Source organism: Giraffa tippelskirchi, chromosome X, assembly GCF_054371585.1.
Source record: "Giraffa tippelskirchi isolate mGirTip1 chromosome X, T2T-mGirTip1v1.2.pri, whole genome shotgun sequence".
Lineage (NCBI taxonomy): Eukaryota > Metazoa > Chordata > Mammalia > Artiodactyla > Giraffidae > Giraffa > Giraffa tippelskirchi.
Genome location: NC_137289.1, coordinates 111,135,053 through 111,162,902, shown reverse-complemented (window position 1 = coordinate 111,162,902; position 27,850 = coordinate 111,135,053). Strand labels below are relative to the sequence as shown.

The window sequence follows — 27,850 nt, the reverse complement described above, 5'->3', positions numbered from 1 at the left end:
TACCTTCTTAGGTGCCTGGGATTTAATGTTCATTCTATACCATAACATGGAGAACAGGGAGGCAGGAGAGCAGCTTTCCTGCCACAGGGAAAGGGAATAAAGGTTCCACTAGTTTGAGAGGTTGGTTAACCGGTAGAAAGGTCTCCAGGTCAACTGAAGCCTGGGACAGGCCTGAGGCTCTTACAGTACAGAGACAGGAGAGGCACGGAAAGCCCAGAGAGGTTGACCAGTGTGGAAAGGAGAGAGGGGCCCGGGCCTTACTCTGCAGCAGCCCGTCGGGACAATTGTACACCCTAGAGAATCCCATGGACAGAGGAGCCTCGTGGGCTACAGTCCATGTGATCACAAAGGGTCAGACAGGACTGAGTGAGCACACTCGCATGCAGAGGTAAAGGGGCCGTGAGTAAATGAGGGGCCTTGGCAGTGGTCCCGAGGTTGGCACAGGCCCTGCACACTCCAGCACAGTGGGGGGAACAGCCAAGAGCACACATGCACCCACAGTACCCCTAAGGGTTAACTGAAGCCCCACCCCCACCCTGGGGCATGTAAGGAAACAGCATGCCAGGCCCCTGGACCCAAGCCTCCCAAGGACATCAGGCTCTGTGTTCTAGCCTAGGAAGGACAAATGCAACTGCAACTCGTCCAAGATCAGCAAGCCCAGGGGAGGGAGGGGGAGCAGGAAGCAGGGCAGCATGTGGACCACAAAGAACTCCCTCCCTCCCTCCCCAACCCAGCCCTCCCCAACCCAACCCTGCAACTCAGACCAGGGCAGAAAGGGCAAGAGAGACTCGGCCCCAAAGTGACCATGATCTCAACCCAAGTGAGTTGTGCCTGGACTTGCCAAGTTCAAGCTGCCCACCACCAGCAGAAACAGGGGCTCAAGAGCCCAGCTAAGCCTGCAGTTTGGGAGAAATAGGGAAAAGCACACCTGAGGGTCAGGACTTTAGAACTTCACCCCCCTACATGTCTTTTCTCAAGGCTTGAAAACCACAGCAGGGAATGAAGTCAGAAGGTAGAATCTGCTTGACAAGCTGGGACTTGCTCTCTGGGGGTCCACCAGGTGGGGGCAGGCAGAGGGGGAGGGGCAAAATACCAGGAGTCTTTCAGACAAAAACGTGTGAGTCTTCTTTTTGGATCCTGCTGGCTCTCTCAACAACTCTTAATTACCAGCAATCAGCTCTTAATTACCTACAACAAGAGAGACCGGGAAAACACAGATAAATGAAATCCATAGATAATCCCCAAACCCCTATTTGGTCGATAATATCATCTAGCTTCCCCAAGCAACCTCTCGCCAGGACTGCTGATCTCCTGACAGGTCGTGGTGTGGAATGACCCCCAGTTCCCCGGCTGGCCTGACCCTTACCCCTGGTACAGAGGGAGAAGCCCTGGGGCCCCAAATAATGCCCACCTCCCTACGATGCTCTTTCCTGCCAGCCCAGGGTGGGGGTAGGGGGTGGCTACCAGGTTGCAAGCCTCTGGAACTGGACTGTTTTCACCGTGTGTTTGCCCAGCAAACAGGAGTGCTGGCTGCAAAGTCACACCGCCTTGAAGAGTAAGAAGGAAGACAACAGGTCCCAGGGCCAGGGCCTCTGGGACCACAACAGTCCAAGGGCTCCTGGGGGCCACCGCGCATCCCACAGACCCAGGGGCGTCTTTGTCTACACCCCCGGTGTAGGATGGCCACCCAGAGCAGGGGACGCAACTAAGGCAGGTGAGAGCCTTGAGAAAGAGCAGGAATGGGAGCAAGATGGTGCATCCCAGGGGCTCCCAGTTTCCTGACTTTCCACACTCAAGGATTCTTAAGTGTTCCCCCTCCTCTTGAGTGGGCAGGCCGGGCAGAAACCTCATGCCCCACATCAGGGCCAGCAGAACCCTGGGAAAGCTGTCTGTACTGAAGAAAAAGAATGTCTTGTGGTCATCACTTGGGGAAAAAATGTCCAATTGTGACCCAAGGGCACTAAAAATGGTGCCCAGCATTAATTCAAATGGTGTAGGAAATGGCAACCCACTCTAGCATTCTGGCCTAGAGAATCCCATGGACAGAGGAGCCTGGCAGACTAGGGTCCCTGGGGTCACAAAGAGTCGGACACGACTAAAGTGACTTAGCACACCTGCATTAATTCAAAAGAAAAAAATAGAGGACAAGGGGATGCAGAGAATGAGCAACAGGCCCCTCAACCCCCGCCAAACCCTCTCCTCCCCCCGCACCCCATACCCCCAGTGGCAGCCAAGGTAGAGGTCTGCAGGGGTCCAGAGGAGTCGAGAAAGTTGAACACAAAACCGAATGCTGCTCTCTGTTTTCTGACTTTTCCTTTTTTCCTCCAGTCCAGTTAACACAGTGGACAAGCCAATCCTCATTCCCGCCGGCCTCATTAATGAACCTGCAGTAGCAAATGCGCCTTGTTATTGCTCAGAGCCTGGAAGCAGCACGCTCCCCACTGATGTGCAAATACCACACAGAAGGGCTCCCCTCCCCTCCCCCATCCCTGGCCAGGCCCCCACGTCTCCAGGAGCTGTTCTGAGGCTAATGCCAGCAGCTGGGTCCCCCAGCACCACTCCCCACCACCCCCATCCCATCCATGGCCCTTACCCATCCCCCCCCAGATTTCTCCCCAAATCTGGAAATCTGACAAGGGGGTGGCACACAGGGAGCCCCAGGGAGGAGGCTACCCACCTGAGGAAGGATGGGATGCAAAGCTATCACTTCGCCCATGCTCAGACCTGCTCCCCCCGCGTGCAAATGTGCAAATCGGGGCCAGACGGTGCATTGAAAGGGGACCACTGGGCCCAGGTTGCAAAGGAGACTAAGGGATGCTAAGAGCTATGAGGCCACAGTGGGGGGGGGACATCCCCCCACCCTCCCAGCCCAGCCCTGACCCGGTCGCGGTCCCTTCCGCACTCTAAGTGGGCATTAATGTGGCCAGCGCTAACTTGATTTCATCACAGGGAGACAGGGATCATTTGTCTCCCGTCCTCTGCCTCTGCATCGTCTCCTCTGATGGGGACACTTGGCTCTACCTCATGGGGTCAGATTTGCAGGGGTTTTGGCCTTTTCTTGCTTGCTTAATGACAACCTGGGTAAAGGAGAGGCCAAGAGAGAGAGATGGAGAAAAACACAGGCTCCAGGCACAAAGAACTTGCCTGCAATCCAAGCCGACATGTTTCTGGGGGGTCATTCTGCATCTCTCCCCTCACCTGGTGACCCAGGAAGCCCGGGAGCCACATGGCACAGCAGGTGAGATATGCCAAGAGCCCATCTTGCCAAATGGATGGGAAATCAAACAATGCAGGGAAGTATTTCTAGAAGGGAAAAGAAGAAAGACAACATTTGATTTCCTCCCGCTGAGGAGGCTGACATCACTCTCTGCCAAGCAGAAAGTGCCTGCCTTTCTCCAAGCCAGCATTCTGGAGCTGTTTTCTGATTATTTCAATCAGCCTAATAACATGTACATTTGAGACAGCTGCCTTGGCGATTTGAAGAGTTTGGCTCTTCTGCTGGCTCCTGCAGAAGCATAATTTTTGCTCCTCGAAGTTCACATGCAGCTAGGAAAAAAGGGTTTGGATGGATTTCCCAACCCCAAAATAGAGCCTTCCTGGAGTTAGGTTCTAGGTGCAGAAGTCTTTGCACATTGACTGGTCAGCTTAGAGACCCCACCACCAAATTCCCATTGGAGCATTTATTAATACATTCTCAGCTGGTTTCCTCCCCCTACAATAGGAACTGGGTAGTCTGGGGTTCCGTTCATTCCTGTTTGCAATCTGCCAGCCTCGGAGCCCCATGGGAGCGTGCTGGGGGTGATGGTTCCCCTCATGGCTTGTTACTTCATGCCAGGCACATGTAGAGCCATCCGCCACGTGCAACAGAGCCCAGAGAAATGGATGCAACTCATTGGACTGCGCTTAACTCAAGGTGGCTCTCTGGGCAGGCAAGGTTAGACTCAGGCTCCTCTCAGGCGGAAACAAAAACATTCAGAATGGCATCAGAGAAAGTTAACCAACGTATTCTATAGAACTCCATGTATTAGAATAACAACACTCACATTTTGAGCGCCTGTTCTGAGCCTTGCATACATTACCTCATTTAATCCTCAGGACAAGGAAGGCAGATATTACAATCACCATTTTCATTTCCGAAATCTGGAAAACCTTCCTGGGAGTTCATTTTTCTTCTGCAACTACAAAAGCTCCCTTCTCTGGGCCTATGTGTTTCCAAAACAGACACACTCCTAAATCAGCCTTAAAAGATCATGGTGTTCAGAAAACAGTGCAGGAAGAGGTCTGTCTTCCCGGAGGCCAGCCCTGATGGGAGAGGGAGATGGAAGGGCACCCGTCTCCTTACTGTTCAGGGGAAGTATGCTCTTTTATCCTTTTTCTTTTTTTCTTTTTCTGGCTACTCTGTCCCTGATTGGAAGTTTCTTTCTGACACCACTGCACGCATGTACAAGTCGGTTCATATCTTTTCTCTTGGTTGCAGAGTGTGAACAGCAGCCTAACTGTCCTAAATATTTCCTGATGCCCATCATACTGCAGGTTTTCAGAACATGAGGAGGAAGTTGTCACAGACCCTGGAGAAGCTGATGTCCACTGCCCACCGCAGAGGGAGAACCTCAGTCAAACAAGGTGTTCATGGAACAACTCTGCACTGGGCTCCCCAGAACTCACAAAAGCCCCCACCTGAGCAGGGAACCATGTTCTGCCATCCCTGAGCAAAGAAGAGCCTTCTCAGGAGAAGTCACTAAGAGGGCAGTGTGAGAGAGCCAGAAAACTAACGAGCGCCCTAAAGGGTACCCCAGCGGACAGACACCCAAAGGTGTCTCCCTCACCGCTGACACCTGATGAGGCCACAGGTTTACTTTGATCATGCAGTCATCACTCACAACCTCGATCAACTCCACTTTTAGAATCACTGCCAGAGGTAGTCGCCAGACCACATGAAAAACTTTGTTACATTGCATTAAGCTTTGCCTCATATTGGCCCCCTCCCCAAAAGTGTTATTCCCCACACATACAAGTAATCTCTTTGGGAGGTGATCCCAGAAAATACAATGGAGAGGGTGGAGAAAGTGAGATAAGAAAGAGGGGAAAGGCAAAAAAAGGTATGTTAGAGACTTCCCTGGTGGTCCAGCGGTAAAGAGTCCACCTTGCAATGCAGAGGACTTGCATAGCAGGTTTGATCCCTGGTCAGGGAACTAAAATGCCACAAGCCTCGGAGCAACTAAACCCACACACTGCAACTACTGACCCTGCATGCTCTGGAGCCCGTGTGCCACAACTACCGAGTCCTTCCCCAGGTTCCAAACGATGCAATGAACATCCCATGTGCCGTCATTAAGACCCGATGCAACCAAATCAATTCTTTTAAAAGGGTGCATTAATAAGCATATTTGCCATGTGGTGGGACCCTCCAGGAGACTGTAGACTTGTCCCATGGTGCAGTGATGAAACAGAGATATTGATGAATTACCTCCTCTGCCTCACTGGTTAATAGTTGCTCCAAGGGTGTTCATTCCCCAACGCTTGCAGAGCCATTATCCCGCCCATAAGCCACTTGGAAGGGCCTTCATTCCTTCCAAGGCCAGACAACACCTTTTGGCAGCGACATGCAGGACACCATCTGCAGGTACAAGAATGGTCAGAAGAGGCCTCTGGGGTGGGCAGAGGGCACACTGGCACCAACAGCACCTGCCACAGATCTTGATGACTTTCGAACTGTCAGCAAGAAATCCAATCCACCTTCACAAGGTAAAGATTGCTATCAGCAGAGATGTTTATGGGAGTAATAATAATAGCTGGAGTTTATTGAGTGCTTATTGCGTGCCAGCTGCTGTTGTAAGCACTTTATATGCACTAAGTCTTTTAGTTCTCACACATCTGTATAAAAGAGGCACTATTATTATCGCCTGTTGACAGATAAGGACATGGATGTACCACAAATTCCATAGGCAGTTAATTTCACAGACCTCTTGGAGCAGTGAACCTCTCATTGGAATGAACTGTCATGCAAGGGATAGTTTCAAAGAAGGAGATAAGGTAGATTTGTGTGTGTATATATAAATATATGTATATGCAAATGGATTTGGGTGTGTTTGTGAAAAGCAAAATAGTCTTATTGTTTATACATGAACCAATGAATAACCAGTTGAATTTTGACCACCTTTCAGGAAGCAGGAAGTACCTGTGCTGGGAATATTAAGAAAATCTTTATAGGAATGATAGGCCTGGAGCTGTGGTTAAAAGGTGAGAAATTAGCACGAAATAAGTCCTCGAAGCAGGATGGAGGCAAGCATGGAGGGACTAGATTATCTAGAATATTAGTCAAGATGGTTCACGAGATATTTCCAACTTTCTGCTTCCCTGGCATATGGTAGAATGATATTGTCTTGCCCTCCTTTGAAGTTCAGTGTGGCCATTTGCTTGATTTGGCCAATGAAATGTTAGTGGAGCTTACTTGTGAAACTTACTTAGAGTGAAAGTTTAAAGAGCCAGGGCACTATTCGCCATGTTTCACCCCCCCTTGGAGGTGATCACAGAGCACAAACTAAGATGGACTCTCCATCCTCCTGAATACCTGAGTGACTATGACAGGAAGAGCCTCTTCTCCTGCTGACCTACACAAAACATGTAGCATGAGCAAGAAGTAAAGCTTTGGTGTTGTGTGTAAGCCAATGAGATTTGGAGTTGTTGCTACAGCATAACTCCACCTATCCTGACCAACACGTTTGGCTTGTGCTATCATAACGAACAACTCCCAGATCGCAGTGGCTCAACCAATGGACTTCATCCCCTTGCAAGGTTCATTGCAAGGCAATGGATGAAAGGGGAAAGGTGTTCTGTTCCATACAGATCACTCGGGGACTTAGGCTAATGGAGGCTCCACCCTCGGGAACATTCCCACTACTCACCCAGCAAGACTAGGAAGAAGTTGGAGAGTCCTACAGGGTCTTCCCATTGCCTCAATATAATGTATCATACATCACATCCATATGTATTAATATTTCATTGACCAGAACTGGGCACTGCCTCTACCTAACTGCAAAGGGACTGTAAGAATCATTTCCCCCATGCTGGAGAGAGGAACTGGCTCTTGGTGAACACTAATAACATCCACCACACCTGGCTCCAGAATACTGGAAAGTAGTGGGTAGTTGGAGAGCGTGGGCTCAGGTGAAGAAGGCTTTTGAAAGCCATAACATGACCCATGAGGTATCAGGGAGCCACTGTACATGTGTGAGCAGGGCAGGGACATGAGAAAGGCTGATTTAAGTATCACTGGACTAGTCTAATGCTGGATAGATGAGTATGCAGGGGGCCAATGGAGGTGGCATGGGGCCTGTATGCCTATGTTCAAGGAGGTTTGTTAGGAGGTTGTTGTATTATCAACATCTATAGTGAAGAGGGCTTGGTATCCACTGTTGTCAGAGGAAGAGATGAGGAGTGAATCCTGTGATAATTTAAGGAAAGACGAAGTATGGTGTATTGGGAGCCCAGGCTTTGACATCAGACAAACCAGGATTCAAATTCCACCTCTAACACCTACTAGCTTTTTGATCTTGGACAAAATACATTAACTTCTCAGAACCTCAGTGTTCTTACCTGCAAAATGTGGATAATAATATTACTTACCTTATGCAGCTACTGTGAGGATTGAAAGATTAGTGATTATGTTTGTAAACTGGCAGTGCAAATGGTGGAAATGGTGATGGTGGTGGTGACGATGATGATGGTGGTGGTCGTTAGTGGTGGTAATGGAGACAGATGGTGGTGGAGATGGTGGGAATGGCAGTGGTGCTAGTGAATCATAAAAGGAAAAGGACTAAGATTAAAGCTTAGGGGGATAAAGTATCTAGAATTATGGGCAAGACAAGGAAGAGGCTCCCACCCTATGCAAAACATAGAAGTCATAGTCAGAATATAGAAAGTGAACTATGAAATCTAGGATCCTAGAAACCAAAGGGGAAAAGAGTTTCATTAGAAGGCTTAAGGACACTTTAGGACACAGAAGATAGGAACAACAGTCATTAGATTTTATTAGAATAAAATGACTATGACCTGGTGAAGGAGCCAGTTGGTGGCAAGGGATTAAGAGGGACTAGGCATCTGAAAGTGGGTGCCCAGAGAGTGTAGACCTACCTCATAAGGAGCTTCCAGTGGAAGGAAGAACCATAAAAGGATCTATATCAGTCAGAAATGTTTTTGGATGTAAGTAGTACTTTTGTTTAAAAAAGAAGTCCATGGAAAGAAAAAGAGGAGAAATATTTGTTAAAATCCTTTGCATTCACAGAGTTGAAAAGATCAGCCATAGCTAGAGAGAGGGGAAAATATCAATAGCTAAAATTTAAAGTGGGGCTTCCCAAGTGGCATGGTGATAAAGACTCTGCCTGCCAATGCAGGAGACAAGAGATGCCAGTTTGATCCCTGGGTCAGGAAGATCCCTGGAGGAGGAAATGACAAGCCACTCTAGTATTCTTGCCTGGAAAATCCCATGGACAGAGGAAACTGGTGGGCTACAGTCCATAGGGTCGCCAAGAGTCAGACCTGACTGAGCACACACAAACACACAAAATTTAAAGTAAGGCTCTATTTAACCTACAGCTCCTTTCTTATCTTAACAGATATTTATAGAGCATTTTCACTGAAGAATCCCAATATTTGGATGACGTTGAGCCATTTTTTTAAAATATTTATTTATTTTGGCTTTGCCAGGTCTTAGTTGCAGCATGTGGGATCTAGTTCCCTGACCAGGAATCGAACCCAGGCCCCCTGCATTGGGAGTTCTGAGTCTTAACCACTGGAGCATCAGGGAAATCCGAGCCATTTTTCATAGTCTATGAACTTGTCCCTCAACATCTCCTCTCTCCTGGTTCCCTAGGAGAAAGACTCCATTTCCCAGCTAGGTGTGGTCATGTGACTAAGTTCTGGCCAATGTGCCATAAGTGGATGCATGATCTATTAAGTTTCCAGGAATCTTCCTGAAAAGACAGCAGTGCCTTTTCATCCCCTTCTTTTTAGTCACTTCCTCTCTCCTGTTGCCTTAACACATGAGTGTCACAGCTGCCATCTTGGACCACAGGACTTAAAGTCCCATTCTGAGGGCAGAGCATTGAGCTTGGGGATCCTAGATCTGTCAAAATTTCATGGTACAGAGGAGTCATTCCGGCTCTGGACTCAAGCCAAAGCCCATCCTCCCAGACACGCTCCTCAGGGAGGGGACAAATGGCTTGGATACCCACCGGGGTGGCCTCCAAGATTCACCCAGGGAGACCAGCCCTCTCTCTGGGGGTAGCAGTCTCACAGAGGGCTGCCCCTGTTTCCTAGGTACCACTTTGTAGGAAGGAGCAGTAATGTCCACACTGTCCTCTGCCTCCTCCTCAGGCTGGAGAAATCTTAGAAGGAAGGTGCCCGAACAGCCCTTCAGCGCAGCCTGTGAGGCCCTGGGCCTCTGCGCTGGCTGGCTGGCAGGAGGACAGATTCTGATTTCAGTTGTGCATTGCTAACAAGCGGTGACTTCACATTGGCGAAGAGAGCCGATCTGAGTGCTTTCAAGGACAAAACGTGTCCTGCTATCTGGAGGTGAAAATCAGAACCCAGTCTCACCACCTTGCTATTTCTAGAGGCAAAGGAAAAACTTTTAGAAGCAGATCCCACCCCTGCTCTGAAATGAAGGCCACTCCTCACGCCAGCCCCTCACCCCATAGAGTTTCTGCGTCATTTCGCCTTATGATTCATCCAGTACATCCCACTGACAGCTTGGTTCTATGGTCATCTCTTGGGCAGGGTCATCCCTCTCATGACCCTGTTATGAACTCCACGGGAACAAGGAAGGTCATTTATTCATTTTTGTAACCTCATGACATAGCACTGTGCCTGGCATGCAGCAAATGCTCGAAAAAGGTTTCTGATTAATCATTCCTGCATTTCATTTGGGGATCTTTGCCTGCAAATCAGAGGCAAGTCATCTGCGCTGATCCCCTGATGCCAGGCCAGCCGAATAAAGCCACATCTAGTCCATGTTGAAAACCTACCTCTCGGAACCCCTAAAGTTTCAGAGAGAACAGTCACCAGCCCACCTTGGTAAAAGGTAGTGATAGCGGTTTTCCAATGACTAGCCTAAATTTCTCTTGCCGCATTTGAGAACTACTCCATCTGCTCTGCACGTCAGTGTGACAGCCCAGCTGCTCACTGCCACCTACAACCTGGGCTGACATTCAGCTGCAATGCACAGCTACGACAGCTGGACAGGTTGTTAAAATATTGAAATGCTTCTGTACCGTATAGTAAATAGCCCCTGTCCTCAGCTCCTGAGTGTCCTCATCTGCCACCCTGGTCAACCTCAGCTACTCCCCTTTGATCCCCAGATTCCACTCCAGAGCACAGAAGACCTCCAAGAATGGTGCTTGGTGCCCACCTTCGAATCTCTCCCAGCTGTAGCAACTCATACTTCTCCTCCCCAGCTGAGTCTGGCAGCCTGTCCCTTCCCCTTGGGCATCACCATCCTATGACAGCAGCCCCTGGCAGACATGTAGGCAGATGTGCCAATCGCAGGCTGGGGAAGGATACTGTCAGCTATCCACAACGGGAGGAGAGGTGAAGTCACTCACCAGAGACAGGTAGGGATTGAATGCCCAGAGAGGGGACAGGTCAAAGCCTGGTCTATGAAGCCACCAAAAGCCACAATGAGGCTGGGCTGGATTCAGTGGGAGTTAGACCTGAGCAGGATGCCTGGGAGACACCAGGTTCTGGGACAAGGGTGAGGTCGAGACCAGCCAGACAAGAGACAGGCTTATCTAAGCCACTTGCTCCCTCTCCCAAGCCTGGAAATGCCCATGAAATGAGAAGGTACCCTATATTCCAGCAGGCAGCCAAGACCCAGTGAGAAACTCCAGGAGAGCCTTGAAGTGGTATCTGTCAGGATGGTGGGTGGCCAGCGCAGAAATGAAGGAGCAGGTAAAGAAGAAGCTTTTGAACTTCGGTTTTTGCATCATCTCATCTGCCCAAGACTTTGGGACTGTCATTTCCTGCCCCCAACCCATGGCAGAAATTGGTGGCACCAGCTCATGTTGCCAATGCCAGGGTCGTGGGGGTACAATCAGGTGACACAAGCCCACTGGGTGAGGAACTGATGAAAAAAGGCGCTGGGCGGAGCAGTAGCCCCCAGGACCAATAGGCTAGAATCCAGCAAGGCTGCTCCCTCCTCTGCTGTGGACGTTGGAGGGTTGAAAGGAAAATCACCATCTGGAAGATATACCTGGTGATGTGGCTGTAAACCTGGGTGACCGACACTGGTTCTGTGGTGCCTGGCTTTCAGCCCTACCCCATGGCACATGACCTCACAGAGCAAAGCATCGAGGCCCCTGAGGAGAATGCCCAGCACAAAAGAAAGCTCTGGAACTGGACGTCAGGCCCAGCAGCGGCAGACATGCATAACTGGCACCGAAGGCCCAAGCATTTAAAATAAGCGCAAGGAGGGACTTTCCTGGCGGTCCAGTGGTTAAGATCCCAGGTGCTGCCAATGCAGGGAGTGCAGGTTCTATCCCTGGTCGGAGAATTAAAATCCCACATGCTGCAACAAAAAGATAAATAAAGAAATTAAAATCAGGACGAAGACTCTCTTGAAGGAGGTAACAGAAGATAGGAACAACTTCAGAGAAGAACACAGGATCATTGAAACATAGCAAATGGAAATCAACAGAAAGAAGAGATGAAATTGAGAGCATGCTGGCTGGGATAACTATCAGCACGGGGACAATTAGAGACCAAATTGGCGAGTCTGTTCTTTGTAAGTCACCCATGTCCCATGTGTATCCCTCAGGTCCCTTTCACATTTCTGTGTGTGCCCAGAAGCTAGCCCCAGTGTCCCTTGGCCAGAGGACCCTCCTCAGGCTACTGGACTCGCTTGATGTGAATTCAGCCCTGAACCACTCATTGGAGAGAGAGGTAGTAAAATTCTGGCCCCTCATCCCAGACCAGGGCCAACTTTGAGGTGTGACCTGCCCTGTCTCCCAGTTCTCCGTGAGACTGAGTCCAAGTGCCCTCCATGAGACTCTGCATGGCAGCATACTCTGGCCTGGCCCCCTTCCCTCCCCCTCCCAGTTCCCCACTCCCCAGTTTGTGTTCCCCAAAAGCAGATTCTAACAAATCACTTTCACATACCGCCCTGGCTCGGGGGCTAGCTGCTGGGGTACCCACCCTAAGACACAGAGCAGTCTTTCTCAGTGAACACCACTGCCGTCTCTCCAACTGCCCAAGCCCCAAACCATGGAAGCAACTTGCATCCCATTCTCTCTTTCACCCCCACATCCGATCCACCAGATATCCTTGGCTCTAGCCCTTCAACGCCTCTAGAATCTTCTCTCTCTCATAGTCACGTCCTGCGTGAACTACTAAAACAGCTCCTAACAGCCCATCTCTTCCTGTCTTGGCCCCTCCAATCCTCCTCCAGGAGGTGGGCCCCTCTGGGGCTCTCTGTGACTCTCAAGCTAACACCCAGTCTTACTCATGTTTGCAGGAGCTCTGCTAACCCGGCCCCTTGCCCTCATCCAGCCTCGTCTCTCACCACCCACCACCTCCCAGCCTCACTGAATGCATCACCTCCTGGTCTCACACAGGCTCTTCCTTCTGCCTCCAACAGCTGTCTCCCCTGCAGCCTGCTCTCTCAGCTTGCCCTATTTCAGCTCTCCATCTAAACATCCCTGTCTTTGAACACCTGCCCCCCGACCCTCAGCCTGAGCCAATGCCCCTACCACTCTGGAATGGACACTTCATGTATTATCTGCTCCTTTTCCACAAGTGGCCCCCTTCCCATTCACTCGGTTTCCACGGACAGAATCTTATTAATCATTCATAGCCCTGCCCCTTCACAGAAGTGATTGGTTTAGAGCTGGGCACCTGACCAAGCAGAGCCAGTGAAAACCTTCCCTAGAAATCTTGGACCTGGAATGGAGTTCAGTTCAGTTCAGTCGCTCAGTCGTGTCCAACTCTTTGCGACCCCATGAACTGCAGCACGCCAGGCCTCTCTGTCCATCACCAACTCCCGGAGTCTACCCAAATCCATGCCCATCGAGTCAGTGATGCCAGCCAACCATCTCATCCTCTGTCGTCCCCTTCTCCTCCTGCCCCCAATCCTACCCAGCATTAGGGTCTTTTCCAATGAGTCAGCTCTTCGCATGAGGTGGCCAAAGGATTGGAGTTTCAGCTTCAACATCAGTCCTTCCAATGAACACCCAGGATTGATCTCCTTTAGGATGGATTGATTGGATCTCCTTGCAGTCCAAGGGACTCTCAAGAGTCTTCTCCAACACCACAGTTCAAAAGCATCAATTCTGCAGTGCTCAGCTTTCTTCACTGTCCAACTCTCACATCCATACATGACCACTGGAAAAACCATAGCCTTGACTAGATGGACTTTTGTTGGCAAAGTAATGTCTCTGCTTTTAAATATGCTATCTAGGTTGGAATGGAGTGGAGACTTACAAAGAACAGACTCGCCAATTTGGTCTCTAATTGTCCCCGTGCTGGTAGTTATCCCAACCAGCATGCTCTCAATTTCATCTCTTCTTTCTGTTGATTTCCATTCGTTATGTTTCTCCTGGAATGGAGAAAGGTGAATAAATCTGACTGGTGGCTAAAGCTTCCAGGAGATAACACTCCAAAGCATCAGACATTATATTCTATGTCACGTGAAGAAAATTAGTCTTTGTGAGAGAGAAGAGAACCACTAAAGAGCAGTGGGGAGATGGAGAGAAGAGGTTCCTGGGTTCCTAGTGTCCTGAGCCCAGACACATTACGGCCTTGAGTTCGCTGAGATGCCCGTTTCCCTGAATATAATGGTGGGACTTGAACTCCATTTTCCTTGAAGCTGCTTTGAATTGAGTTTTGTCCCTTGCAACAGACAAGATGTAACTATTAAGCTAATGTCAGACTTTACTGTAAGCATCTGTTTAGTTGGCCCTCTTCTAGTCGGCAAGCTTCTGTCCCCATCTTCGTCCCTATGGAATCAGAGGACCAAGAGCCATGCTTGGGTCATGGTAGGTGCTCGGCGTGCGTGAGGTGGCAAGTGTGGCAGTTGCTCATGGCTGCAGAACAGGTGCAGGCACAGACTGGTCATCTCGTCTCTCCAAAGGCTGCCCAATCTGGCAGCTCCTGCATCCCTTCTTGTGCCCTGCAGGTGGGCAGCAGGGGAGGAAGGGGCATGTGCACTGTGATTCAGTCTAGTTCTGAGCTTTAGGAGTCTGAAAGTGGCTACTGAGGGGAACAGCAACCCACTCCAGTATTCTTGCCTGGAGAATCCCATGGACAGAGGAGTCCATGGGGTCGCAAAGAGTCAGACACGGCTGAGCGACCAACACACACACACACACACACTGACAGCTTGAGCAACACTTCTAAGTAGCTTCGGTCCTGGTGCAGGTTGAGTTATGCCCCTGCAGGCGTCTGGCTGACCTCGACCACAGGCTCAGGAGTGAATCTGCTGTTATTCCAGAGCCTGATCAGGAGGACGACATAACCACACAGAAACCCATTACCACATGACTCCAGACACATTCAGAGAAATGGGATCCTATTCTCACAGACCAGCACACTGACATTCAAAGAGCCAAGGAATATATCCCCGCTCAAAGTCAGCCCCAAACATGTCTGGAAAATGCCTGTGGCATCCTTTGGAAATGTCAGCGCCTGGTCATAAGCGAAGGTGGGGAATGTTCTGTCAGTCCTCAGGGACAGCACACCCCAGAAGCGGAAACACCTGCCCTTTCACCTTTAGAGAGAGGGTGTTTCCCAAAACAGATTCACAAAGGGCAAAGCAGATTAGGTACCGAGGTTTAAATTAGGCATAATTACTCAGCCTCCCCATTGCAGGCTCGTCTCTTTTTTTTTTTTTTTAGATCTACAAAGACTTCTAAAAGCCAAGCAAGACTGTGACTTTCCCTTTCTTTGCTCCCCACACTATTCATTTCTTATTTCTCTTTCCAGAGTTAATTTATGCAAATACAAGCAAACACAAATACATAATTCTTATTTCTCTCCTCTATTTACATAAAAGGTAGCATACTATCCACACTGCCCCGCACATGGCTTTTTTCACTTCAACTACCTTCAGGATTTTTCCATTCGTACACAGGGGGATTCTTCATCCTTTGTTCAGCTGCAAATGATGCCAGCTCATGGATGCCATAGTTTATTTAGTCCATCTTCTACTGGTGGCCATTTTGGTTGATTCTGTCACAAGCAATGCTGCATTGAGTAACCATGCACAAACGTCATTGCACACATGTGGAGGATTGAACACATATGTCGTTGCATTGATGATCCCAAGCCTTTAGCTCTTCCTGTGTCCCTGCCCTTTGACCCTTGACTTTGCTGCTTCTCTCACTAAAAAGGCACAGTGCCTTTCCTTGACCCCTGAAATCTGGACTTTACCATGTAACTTGTTTAGCAGACTTGATGTAAGAAGAAACTTCAAAACATACTTGAGGTTTTAATTTCTTCTTTCTTTTCTCTGAAATTGCCATAAACATGCCCAGATCAGCCGAGAACAAGCTCAGGCTAGCATGCTGGAGTATGAGAGCATGTAGGGTGCAGGGCCCAGTGGCCCAGCTGAGGCTGTCCTAGACAAGCCAGGCCCTAGCCAATCTGTCAGCTGACCACAGATACAGGAGTGAACTTAGCCAAGATTAGCTGAGTCTACCTTAAATCAGCAGAAACACCCCCAACAACCAAGTAGTGAGAAATAATTGAGTTGTGGTTTTAAGACACTAAAATGTAGGGTGGTTTGTTATGCAGCAATGACTAACTAATACATCATACAATATAGAGGCAAGTAAGATAAATTCCCAGAAGTGGAATTGCCAGATCAAAGGATCTGGTATATTTGAAATTTTGATAGATATTGCCAGTGTCTCTGCATAAAGATTGGACTAGTTTACACTCCCACAACAAGGCATAAGAGTACTTGTTTGTAAATAGTATGTTATCAGTTTTTTGTCAATCTGGTAGATGAAACAGAATACCTCTATGTAGTTCTGTTTGCATTTTCTTATCATAAGCATGAACACTTCATATGTTTAAAAACCATTTTGACCTCCTTTTCAGTAAATTGTGTGTTCATGTTTGTGAACCATTTTTCCTATTGGATCATTATTTTTCTTATTGATTTCTAGGAACTCTTCGTATATTAGTAAGATAGCCCTTGGCCTGTGAACACCATTCCATGAAACCATACACTCCAGATGAGAAGCTTAATGGTAGGCGAAGGGGGTAAACAGAAAGCAGAGCTCTAGCAGAAGGTAACTTTTCCTCAATCAGCAACTATGTCTTGAGCACTTTTTTTGGTTCAGGGTTCTGGGTTAAGCATCCCAGCATACTCAGAAAAAAATTGACATGGTACATAAGGAATGTTCTAGAGATGGCTATGGTTAAATCCCCACATATATCTACCCATAGTCCCTGCCTAAGGAGTGGGCAAGGGGACCATAGACATTCCTCATAGCTCAACTTCCCTGGCCACTGCTGATTGATCACAGCAATATGCCTGATTGAGGGCAGAACCAATTCGATTCTCTTTTGAGACTTTGAGCTCAGAGACATAAAATCAATCAGAGAATGGTGGGTCCTGAAGGTATCAGATCACTTTGCAGAGGTGGCGCTACCATTTGGTGCAGCCCTACAGAGCCATGTACAAGCAGACAAATGAACTGAGGAAGAGCCAGGGTGCAGACAGAAAACAGCAGTCACTCAGACACCAGCAGGGAGGAGCAGACACAGGCCCCAGCCTGAGGGAGAGACAGACAGACTGCCCCCTCATTTCCAGCTCTTCCAGACTCAGATCCTGCCCCCTTGGCCCCCCAACAGTTTCTTTCTAGCTGGGTTTTGTAAGAGCCCTTTGAATCCTGTTACTAAACCTCCTTGTACTAATTTAAGGAGTGTTCTTATTCTTGGTATCAAGAGTGTCTTAAGACAAGGAATATTCATATCAGCTGAAAAAAAGAATAGAGCCTTTTCATCTTGTATGACATAGTTCTGGTTTTAAGTTTCCTAGTTGCCATCACTTCTCATTTCATAGTGGGAGAACCTGGGGGCTTGGCCAAGGTCACTTTGACCACAAAAGGCAGAGCCCAGCCAGGAGGGGAGGGGTTTGCTGCCAAATGGCCTTTCCCCTCAACCCCGACGTGTTGCTGCCTCCAGGCCGAAGCATTGTATAAGTGCATGCTTAATCATGAGACTAAGACTCTAGGTGCTGAACAGCTCCCGCGAGAGGGTGATCAATATAGACTAGCATCGCCAGGGCATCTCTCTACCCACAGTCTGTGGGAGGTAGAGAGGCTGTGGTCAGGCCCTGAGGACCTCTCAGGCTCCCACTGCACCCCGCACCCCGGGACACTCAGGGATACATCCCACGCCCACCCGTGCTTATTTATGTGTATGGCACCCTGCCTGGGAGGAGGGCTGGTTGTCTAAAGGAAAATCCCCCAAAGAGATATGCTGGCTGTTTAATGGCCCATACCTCCCACTCCACCCCCACCCTGCCCCCATCCCACCCTGGAGGGAACTTGCAGACCCCCTTCTTTGGGGGCAAAGGGGCCCCCTGAAAGGAGTCCCCATTGTCCCACTGTCCACAGTCACATCAGAAAAAAAGAGTGAGTTCACCCAGTCTTTCCTAAGCACCCACTGCATACAAGACATCCCGCAGGGCACTGGCATCGCTTCTGGAACCTTCTGGGTGCATTCTCTAGGTGGGGGAGGGGACAGGGCTGGGGCCCGGGGGGAGGGGGAGCAGGAAATTAACCTCCTGCCAAGTAGAACGGAAATTGAATTTTTTCCCTTCCCCCTTCTTCTGCCTCTCTCACCACCCCTCCCCGACAACTCACTTTTTATCTCTCTCCAATTACAGTTTTAAACATTTAGGGTGCTGCTGCTTTAGTTTTAAAATTTGTTAGGCTCAATTTATGCCACTTAGTAAAACCTCTTTTCCAAATGAAGCCAAATTAGAACTAAAACACTGCAAGCCATAAAATGTGGGCTGGGTGGGCTTTTTGATTGTTTGTGTAAATGAAGCAGAGAGAAGCATTCAGGAGTCTGTCTCAGGTCTTGGTGAGGGGAGATCCCCCTGGGTCCCCCAGAGGTCTGCCGGTGGCTTAGGCCAGCCAATCCCCTGGCCCTCAGTTTGACCCTCTTGTGCCCCTGGGAGACTAGTGAGCCTTGAAACAGGTCACTCCTTACTTTGGCAATGCCCTCCCATCCCTAAGTTCTCCTCTAACAATGGGGACCACTTCATGCAAGCCAATGGCACCCACTGCCACCGAACAGCATACAATAAATCAATGGCGAATTCAATCCAACTGGCTGTGACTAGGGGTGGGAGCTGGGGGCACAGTTTGGAAATATCTACTCTCACACCCTTGCAGTGCAATGTCTAAAAAACCCCTGGTCTCAGTGACCTTCGACTGGAGGGAAAGGTGAGCCCCACCCCTCTCCTGGTGGAGGAAAGGAGCCGGGAAAGGGGGGAGGCGAAGGGGGGCGAGGGAGGAGATCCTGAGCCACTAATTAGGCTTCTGGTGTTAGGGGTGTTGGCTGCCAAGAAGGTCAGAGAAGTTGATGAGCTGGGCCTCCCAGGGGCCCTCAAGAGGTGACATCTGGGGTTCCCAGGCTAGCCCCGTCTGTGCCAGGGGAAGCGGGCAGCAAACACCACCAGGACTGAGAGCCCAGGAGGGGAGACAGGCAGCAGCGATGGCCACAGTGATGAGACGGTGACTAAGGGCTGGTGTGGACCTTGCCAAGTGATTTGGCTTGTCCCCACACCAACAATAAAGGCCCGGTGTCTGGCAGGGGATGGAGTTTTGTGTGCCGAGGGACACCTTATGACTGACCCTGGCAGAGAGCCACAACCATCAGGAACCAGCTCAAGAAGAGAGCAGACAGGAGCGGGCAGAGGAGTCCTTTATGGGAGCAGGGGCTGGCCTCGGGTTGGGGGCAGGGTGTCTGAGGAGGAAGGGCAGAAAGTGAAAGGGAGGGAGTGAAAAAACATTCATGCTGAGGACCAGTGGGGGAGTTCCCCTAACGAAGGAGTTGACTGTGTTTGGGATAATCTCTGAAAGCGAGTGGAGATAAAACCCAGTCAGTGGAGGAAACTTTGGAAACCATTTAAAGGAAATGGGACAAAACCCCCAGAATAAAATGCCATCTGGAGTCCTGCTGGTCCCTAGGATGGAATCCATGATCCAAGGTGTAGGTGACCCTCTGTCACAGGCTGGGTTCCCCGGAAGCAGATGCTGAGATGGAGTTAGGGGGCCGAGGCGTGTTTGGGAGGGATCAATCCCTCTGAAAGGAAGGGGGTGGAGGGGAACAGGACTGGACAGAGTGGGGAGTAGGGTTGAAATGCAAGCCTGACAGATTCAACCAACCTGGAGGAGCGAGCTAGGGTGTGAGGCGTGTCTAGGACAGTGTCCTGCCTGGAGCCAAAATGGCCAGGTCTTTATAAAGGCTTTCCTGGTGGCTCAGAGGGTTAAAAAAAAAATCTGCCTGCAATGCAGGAGACCCGGGTTCGATCCCTGGGTAGGGAAGATCCCCTGGAGAAGGAAATGGCAACCCACTCCAGTATTTTTGCCTGGAAAATTCCATGGACAGAGGAGCCTGGCGGGCTACAGTCCAGGTGGGGTCTCAAAGAGTTGGACACGACTGAGCAACTAACACTTTATAATGGCCCCACCCCACACCAGCTCAGCCACCAGATGAGGGTCTCCCAGGAGAGGGGCCCCTGGGTGAGGTGTTCTCAGCTGCTGAGGCCGAGCCTGAATGGGCAGCAAATCCTTCCTAGAAGGAGGCTCTTCTCCTCTATGTCTGTCACATCCTCCCCCTCCCTTAATTTCTAAGCTCCTGGCTTAAATCCCTCTTTTCCTCTGGGCCTGGTTGCCCCCTCCCTGTTCTTCAGGCCCCTGTCTGGAACCCGGTCTGACCCTAGCCCAGCCCAGCGTTTTCGATTTGCTGCATTCTCCCAGGCCCACAGAGGAGAATTCTGGTCTTATTTCTCCATCATGATTTCCTCCTCCACTCAGGCCCTGCGTCCTGGTAACCAGCAGCCATCACAGCTGTCAACTTGCAGGGCGCCTAACGCTCATGGCTTGTTTGGGGCTCAGACTTGGTCCTGCAGTGCTGGTCATTAAGCTTCATTGTGCTGCCCACCAGGGCACTGGCTGGCCCAGGATAAGCCTCAGATGAACTCAGCCTCACTTATTAACTAGGACAAACCAAGCCGGACCACAAAACGTCCACTGCTTGAGCCATCAGCTGTAGCAGACGTGGTTCTCTGCAGCCTCCAGCTCAGCCTCCCTTCTGTCCATGGGTTGCCAGCAACCAGCTGTTACTCAGCCCCATAGCTTCACGTCCACAGAATCCAGAGCACCAGTTCCACTTTGGAGCCTCGTTAGTGGAATCACTGGCACGTTCTCCAGATACATGCCCATTTCCTGATTTGCCCAGGCTGTTCAGAAGCACATTTTCTCTCTCTGGACTCATGGGGAGGATTCTGCAGCGAGAGGGGGACAAGTCTGGGGATGCATAGGAAAGGAGCTAAACATTCAGGCCTGGTTTCTCTTCCTGACTTCTGTCCTAACCTCTGCAGCCCCTGAAGCCCATCCAGGATAACACAAGTTATAGCACAAAATGAGCACTGTTCGGGGCCTAAGTGAAGGCAGGGGCAGCTGCCAGCTTCCATGGTGGTGGGAAAGGAAGGCCAGGAGCCCTAATCTCCAATGAGCTGGGGGAGCCACCGGGGGGAGGGCATGGCACACCCAGCATACATGTGCACAGAGATGGAACCAGTTAAGCCCAGCTCTACCAGTCTTCCCGCTTTGCTGGGCTCACCCCATGGCCCCAGGCCCCTACCAGGAGGGAAGTTTTGCTTGGAGGTGCCCGGCCTGCTCTCACTTGTAACTCGGGTCAGGAAGTAGCTGTGGGCTTCTGGGGGTGGAATCCTGCAAGAGGCCTCCTACAGGCCTACTTAACCCCCATTACATTCGTTCCCTAATATACTTTTCACCTTCAGCAAATAGTGCAAATTTGAATTTTTACTCACTGATCAAATATTTACCCTGTGAGCTGCCAATCTGGCTGAGCTCGGTTTCTCCAATTCTCCACATTTGTATTAGATGAATTAGCATTTTATTGTTGGTCCACTGGTTTGGGACTCAAAGGTGAGACAGGGAAAACCAGAGGAAGCAGCTCAAGAGATTCTCCATGAAGAATGGGTTCGGTTTAGTCTTGTGTCAGGTCTCCCAAACAACTCGTGAGATACACGAAAATAGTTATTTTGGAAGCGACAGGCAATCGTGGCTTCTGAAGAACAGCTACTTTGTGTACTTCCTATCTGCACGACATACATCTTTGAAATCTATTATCCAGGAATGTGGGTTCAAGGTTCATCTCATGGTTTATTTGCTGTAGAAAAGCAGACAAATCAGGTCATCTCTCAGAGTCTTGGTTTCCTTATCAGCATAGTGGGTACAATAACATTACCCTAGTCGGAAGGTTGTTGCAAAAGTCAAATGAAATATTGGAGGTGACAACACCATAAAATGGAAGGCACTAAATGGAGAGTCATATAAGATCAGAAAGTGAAGCTGTTTTAAAATATAGCCCCCAAATTCTCTGATACTCCTCACACCAAGAATTGTGGGGTCTGTGTCCCCTCCCATTGAATTGGAGTGGGCTTGTGACTCCTCCAGTGGCTAGAGTATGGAACATGTAACATTGTGTGACTGTCCAGGCTGGATCAGAAAAAACCATGTAGCTCCCCACCTGAGTCTCTTGGGACTGTTACTGTGGAGGAAGCCAGTAGCCATATAGGAAGTCAATCACCCCAAAACTTCCCTGCTGGGGGGCAGATGCAGATACTCCAGGCAACAGACATGGGAGAGAAGCATCTAGACGCATCACTGGGCAGCCTCAGTAGATGCTACAAGGAGCAAAAGAACTACCCAGTTGAGCCCTGTCTGAATTCTGACCCCAAGATCTGTAAGCATAATACAATGCTTGTTATGTCACTAAGTTTGGGGTTGTTTGTTACACAGCAGTAGTAACTGGAACCCTAACAATTCATCTATGAAGTTTCTATATCGGCTAAGAGATCAAAACCCCCCATCACTTGTTTTCTCTCCTTGTCCCTATTTGACTCTAAGCATCAAGGTGAGGTGGGATTTCTTATGACCCAGCTTTGTGGATACAGGACCACAACATGTCCAAGAGTCCATGGAATCATGGAAGGCTTGAACCCAGGGGTCCTGCTTTGTGGACGCTGGCCTCTCCCACAGGACAGAACAGCAAAAACCCCAAAAGGTAAGGCTATCCTCGTGGGTTGTGACCTCATGAAAAAGAAAAACGAAGAAATTCCCAAATACCAAACAGTAAAGCAAGTGGGTACCACAGAACACCCCCAACAGCCCATCATCCACAATTAATTTCTTCTGGACTTGGGAATGCTGGGGAGGTTGTTGTTGAAGCAGACTGTCTTTCCACTTATGTTTGGGGTTCTTCTAAAATGCAAGAAAAAAAAAAAAGAAAGGAAAAAAAAAAAGGCTGGCCTTCCCAGAACCTCCTCTATACTGCCTGGAAGGAGCTTGGTGTGGCCCAGCAGGGCGTGATAAGCGTGCTGGCAGTGGCCTGCCAGGGATCTTAAAAATACCCTGCCTCAGACAATCCGGAAAGTGAGCAACCCACACCTGGAAAGCAGGTTGCCGGCTACACAGAGGTTTCCAAGTATGGATCCCGTTTACACTTGCCGGAGAGCAGCCTTCTAATTCCAGCCGCTCATGAAAAGGCACGTAGGTCCTCCTTGACGTCAAATCGCTCTTTCCACTGAGCATAATTTCTTTCAATGATGGGCTTGGAGGGGTTTCAGCGACGGTGGGTCTTTTTTTTTTTAATGAATCATAGACATGCAGATCAGATTTAGTGTTATGACTGTGGTGCACTGAGCGTCACTGTTAATTCTTGCTAAGCGCTGACAGCAGGATCAACCCCCAAACAGCACAGGCAAATATACCACCCCAGCCCCGGGGGCTTAGAGACTGCATAATTACAGGCGTCAGCACGGTACTCATTACCACCGGAACATCTCAGCCCAGGCACAGCAACCCCCACCCGGATCCAGAGAGCCCCCGGCGCGCCTGCCAGCTCAGGTCCTCTGAGTTCACTCCCCTTCTCCAGACAGGAACGTGGTCACCAAAAACAAGCTGGGCTGAGCTATATAGCAACCCTTTTTCCTGTCCTGAAGGTTGTGGTCCATGGCGGTTGAAGCTTGCTCTGAAATGCCGCTGAGTTTGAGCTGGAAGGGAAGGGGTGCAAGGCTTGCTAAATGCCGAACAGCTGAACAAGTCCCCAGGGCTGAGGAAAGAGCGTTCTCCTTCCCTGTGAGCCAGTCGCTGGTTCTCCGTGTTTCTCATCAAAGGACGGGGGTGGGGGGAGGTGGAGGGAGGCAGAAGTCACAGCGCTCGCCTGGGGTGCCCTGTCACTGTGAGTTGTCCCGGGATGGCCTGGGGTCGGGGCGGGGGGGGGGTGGCCAGTGGGAGTCACCAGCCCTCAGCTGTGTTCACACTGCTCAATCAGGGCATTAAAAAAAAAAAAAAAAACCTACATCTGGAGTTTTTGCTCCATCTTTCCTCCAAAAGGTTTAAAGGGAAAACCAAACTCCTGGGGTCTGTTGAACTCGGCAGGGTTCTCCTTGCTCCTTCTCTGTCGACCTGCAAATATTTAATGAGCCTCAACCACATGCAAGTGATGGAGTTGGGCTAAGAAGGCTGAAAAGAAAATAGGCAGCCACCAGACCGGGAGGATGGAGAAGTGATTTTATATCTTTCGGTTCAATGTTTTCCGGCACAGGAAGGCCAGCAATCATGCTTTAGCACCTGCTTCATGGACCCTGGCTCACTTGGCCCCCACAAAGTCACTGGGACATAGGTATCACCACCATCCACTCAGCAGATAGGGAAAGGCTCTGAGTTTGAATGGAATTCTGTTCCAGGTCAGACCCTGGAGGTTACTGGTCCTGACTCGGGGACTCACACTAGAGTCCCTAGAGAGCTTTCAAAAACCCCCATGCCCAGGCCATGCTCCAGACCAACTGAGTCTGAATTCTGGGGGCTGGCATGTAGACATCAGTACTTTTTAAAGCCTTTTGCGTGCGTGCTAAATCACTTCAGTCATGTCTGACTCTGTGACCCCATGGACTGTAGCCCACCAGGCTCCTCTGTCCATGGAATTCTCCAGACAAGAATACTGGAGTGGGTTGCCATTTCCTCCTCCAGGGGATCTTCCTGACCCAGGGATCGAACCCGGGTTTCCTGCTTTGGAGGCAGATTCTTTACCATCTGAGCCACCTGGGAAGCCCCATTGAGCGCTTGCTGGGCACTAGATGCTCAATAAATGAGCTCCCTTCCTTGAAAGCAGTGGTTCTTCAGCACACGTGTTTGCACGTCCCACAAACAATCCCTGAGAGTGATGCGGGGTGACCAGACATGAGTGGGGTTGCTAGAGTGGCCAGAGTGGAGGCAGAAAACGGGGTGCAAAATCAGGACCCTCAAGGGCCCTGATCATCAATCCTCTGGCTCTGGTCAGAGACTCCAGAAAGGAGACGAGGTGAGGGGGATATGGCATTGATCATTCCAAGCTTGGAAAGTTTATTCCTCAAGTGGCTTCCATCTCCCCAGGAGGAGAAAGAGGCACACCAATGGAGGCCTAAGCTCAGCCTCAGGCCGACAGGGCCCCTATAACCAAGGGGGAGCCCTTGGATTACCTCCACTGCACCCATCCAGCCTCTGTGGTGAGCTCTGCTGGACCAAAGGGTCCCCTTCCCTATTGTCAGGAACAAAGGAGTGGGGAGCACCCTCCTTCCTATTGTACTACCAGCCCTCCTGGAAGCCAGGAAACAGTGCTGCAAATGAATTGTTTTCAAACTAAAGGGTGCTCTGATGGGCATGCTTCTCAAATTCTGCATTCAAAGGAATGCCAGGCTTCCTATGTCAAGTGAGATAAAGTGAATTTTCTTGGGCAGCCAGCAGAAATTTTTTCATCTTTCAGAAATAACATGTAGGGAAAACACTAACCCCCTCACTTAACCAGCATCAGGGAACAATGAGCTATTTTCAAGAAATGAATCTGCAGGCAAAGTAAAGTTCCCCCTCTGGAAACACTAAAACTTCAAAACAAAAGTGCATGTATTTTTAAATAAACCATGTCCAGGGGGAGGGATGAATTAGGATTATCAGATACACACGACTATATATAAAATAGATAACCAACAAGGACCTACTCTATAGCACAAGAAACTCTAGTCAATATTTTGAAAGAACATATAAGGGAAAAGAATCTGAAAAAGAACATATAATATATATGTAACTGAATGACTGTGATGCACATCTGAAACTAACACAACATTGTAAATCAACTATGCTTCAATTAAAAAATAATAAAATAAAAAAAAGTAAATGGCATTACACGTTGCCTCTTTCCTTTGATGGCACAGACACAGTTGAAGTGGTCTTGGTGGCTCACTCACTGGGTACATGGACAATCATGCCACGCTCACAGATGAGGCCACCTTCTGCATCCATGTGCCCCATCACTAGATGGCTCCACCCTTGCCCTCCTCCTTGATGTCTTGTTTCTGCTTTCTTTCTGTCTCTTCTTTTGCTCAGATGTGCGTAATAACACCTTCCTGTGGCTGTCAGTATCCCAGCCACATCACCTTTTCCTCCTATCTGCTCCTCCTCCTCTTGTATTCCTGACCCTGGTCAACAGCACCCGTGTTCACCCACCGTCATCAGCAAAACAAAAACTAAAATGGAAACAGGAGTTGGAGGGAACTTCAGAGTCATCTGATGTGTTAGAATAGTTTGTGAAGTAACAGTCAAGAGATGCTGATGAAAAGAGATCCCAATATGTCTGTGGTAAACAGTCAATGAACTTCAGCGCAGGGAATTCTTCAGCTATTTTGGCTCTTTTGGATGGTTCCCAATAGTTGAGGTCACTAAGGCCAGTAACTTCTGGATAAGCAAGGTGTCATGGTTCATAGGTTTTTGCTTGTTTCCTTTGGTTTAAAGGATCGATTTTGTATTATTCCAGAAACAGGCTACAATTCAGGGACTTGATGAGAGCTTTTGACTTCTCACTTCCCCCATCACTCCATCCCCAAAGGGCCAAGACTCCCAAATTGGAAAGGGCAGCTGTCAGACCAGGATGAGTGTGAAATGAGGGCAAGGCCTCCTCCATCATCCCTTCTCTCTTTCTTGTCCTTCTTTTCCCCACCCACAGCTCTACCTGTCTCGTACACCAGTCAGAAACCAAGGCAAGAGGCAGCACTGCCCGGGAAGAAGGGCAAATAAGGCTCTTGAAATTCCAGAGGGGAATGAGCTCTCAGAACATGGGGCAGGGCCGGGCACCCAGCAGACCACCACATTCCAGAGCTGACTCAGAAACAGGATTTGGTCAGTGCACCTGGAGCAGAGGAGGGGCGGCCAGGGCTGACTCACCATCGCCACACTGAAGAGACTGATACAAAAGTCAGATGCCAACACAGCCATTGGCCACAGAGCCTATTCCTTTCCCAGGGCAGGAAAACCCATGCCCGCCTCCCAACCATTCTCTTTGAGGCTCCTGGGACACTGAGTCAGTGTGGCAGGTGTGTGATGCAAAAGAGAGGCCGAAGTGGAGGTCAGTGACTGCATAAATCCTGCTGTTGGATGGTCGCTTTGGACCTCCTGGCTCTGTGCTGACCCACTCCCTGCCTTTGACACCATCTACCAGACTGATCCCAAAAAGACAGGCTAGGCAAGAGCTCTCCCTGACGTCCCAAGATGGTAGGCCTATGTTGTGGGTGAGCTAGACTATCCCAGCCGCCCCCAGGCCCAGCCCCAGATGAGTGTAAAGGGGAGATGGTTTGGTAGAGCGAGGAGAGTGGAGTAACCTACAGACGGCTACTCATTTTCCCAAACTCTGCGGGTCCTCACCAAAGACCCCTATAAACGGACTCCAAGTGCCTCTGGTAAGATAAGTCCCTCCAGCCTTTCCCACTGGCTTCCAGGCACCTAAAGGCTAATCATTAACTGTTTTAAGATTGTGGATTCTCAGAGAAAGCCTGCCAAGAACTAGGAGCAGAGACGGCATGGGGGGTTCCCTACCATGACTCCCACCACACTTCTCCAGAGCACCAGGTCGGTCTCCCTGCCCTGCGCCATCACTCACCAGGGGAGCTGTTCTTGACCTCGTGGAAGTCGCCTGCCTGCCTGGGGGGCCAGCCTAGCAGAATAGCTCTCCCACAGCCTGCTGCCCACCTCCCAGGGCAGTGTTTCCAAGCTGTCCCTCTGGCTAACACAGGAGCTTTGGAATAAGACAGGGAGAGAAAGACATGAGGGGTGGGGGTGGTGGCCCTTTCTCCGAGCTTATTAAAAATCTTTTGTGTGCCATAGAATAAGTCCAGCCTTCTCCGTCCTGCTTCGCCCCCCTTCCCCCCGCCCCCGCCCCCAGCACTTAACTTTTTCAGGCCTGAGCAGCATAAACGCTTCAGTTAGTCCATGTAAACCAAAGATCCTTCTGGCCTTCAACAGTGTCTGGGTCTCCTTTACGTGGCCTTTCACCATGAAGCAGCCGCCCGACCCCGTGGCCAGAGGTGCCGGCTCCGCCTCGCTACGGCCCCGTCTCTGTGTCTGAGGACCCACGCGTTGTGCCAGGCTGGAAGAACAGTCTGGAAGGAAAGCCCGTTGTCAAACAAATCATCGTTCTGGGAACACAAAGCCACGGGGACCCTCTGGGTGAGGCTGACACTCGGGCCGGCAGCATCAGAGAGTCGAGTCTCCTGTGTGGC

The 27,850-nt window shown here is 49.9% G+C and overlaps 1 long non-coding RNA gene across 1 annotated transcript; it reads right to left on the bottom strand.

Annotated features, from left to right (window-relative positions):
• LOC145536012 (uncharacterized) lies at window positions 1–27,850 on the bottom strand. Its single transcript, XR_014075597.1, has 7 exons — window positions 27,522–27,850; window positions 11,249–11,563; window positions 8,134–8,212; window positions 5,468–5,617; window positions 3,145–3,303; window positions 2,219–2,384; window positions 1–1,188 (listed from the first exon to the last, which is right to left on the bottom strand). It is a non-coding gene; the product is annotated as an uncharacterized LOC145536012 (long non-coding RNA).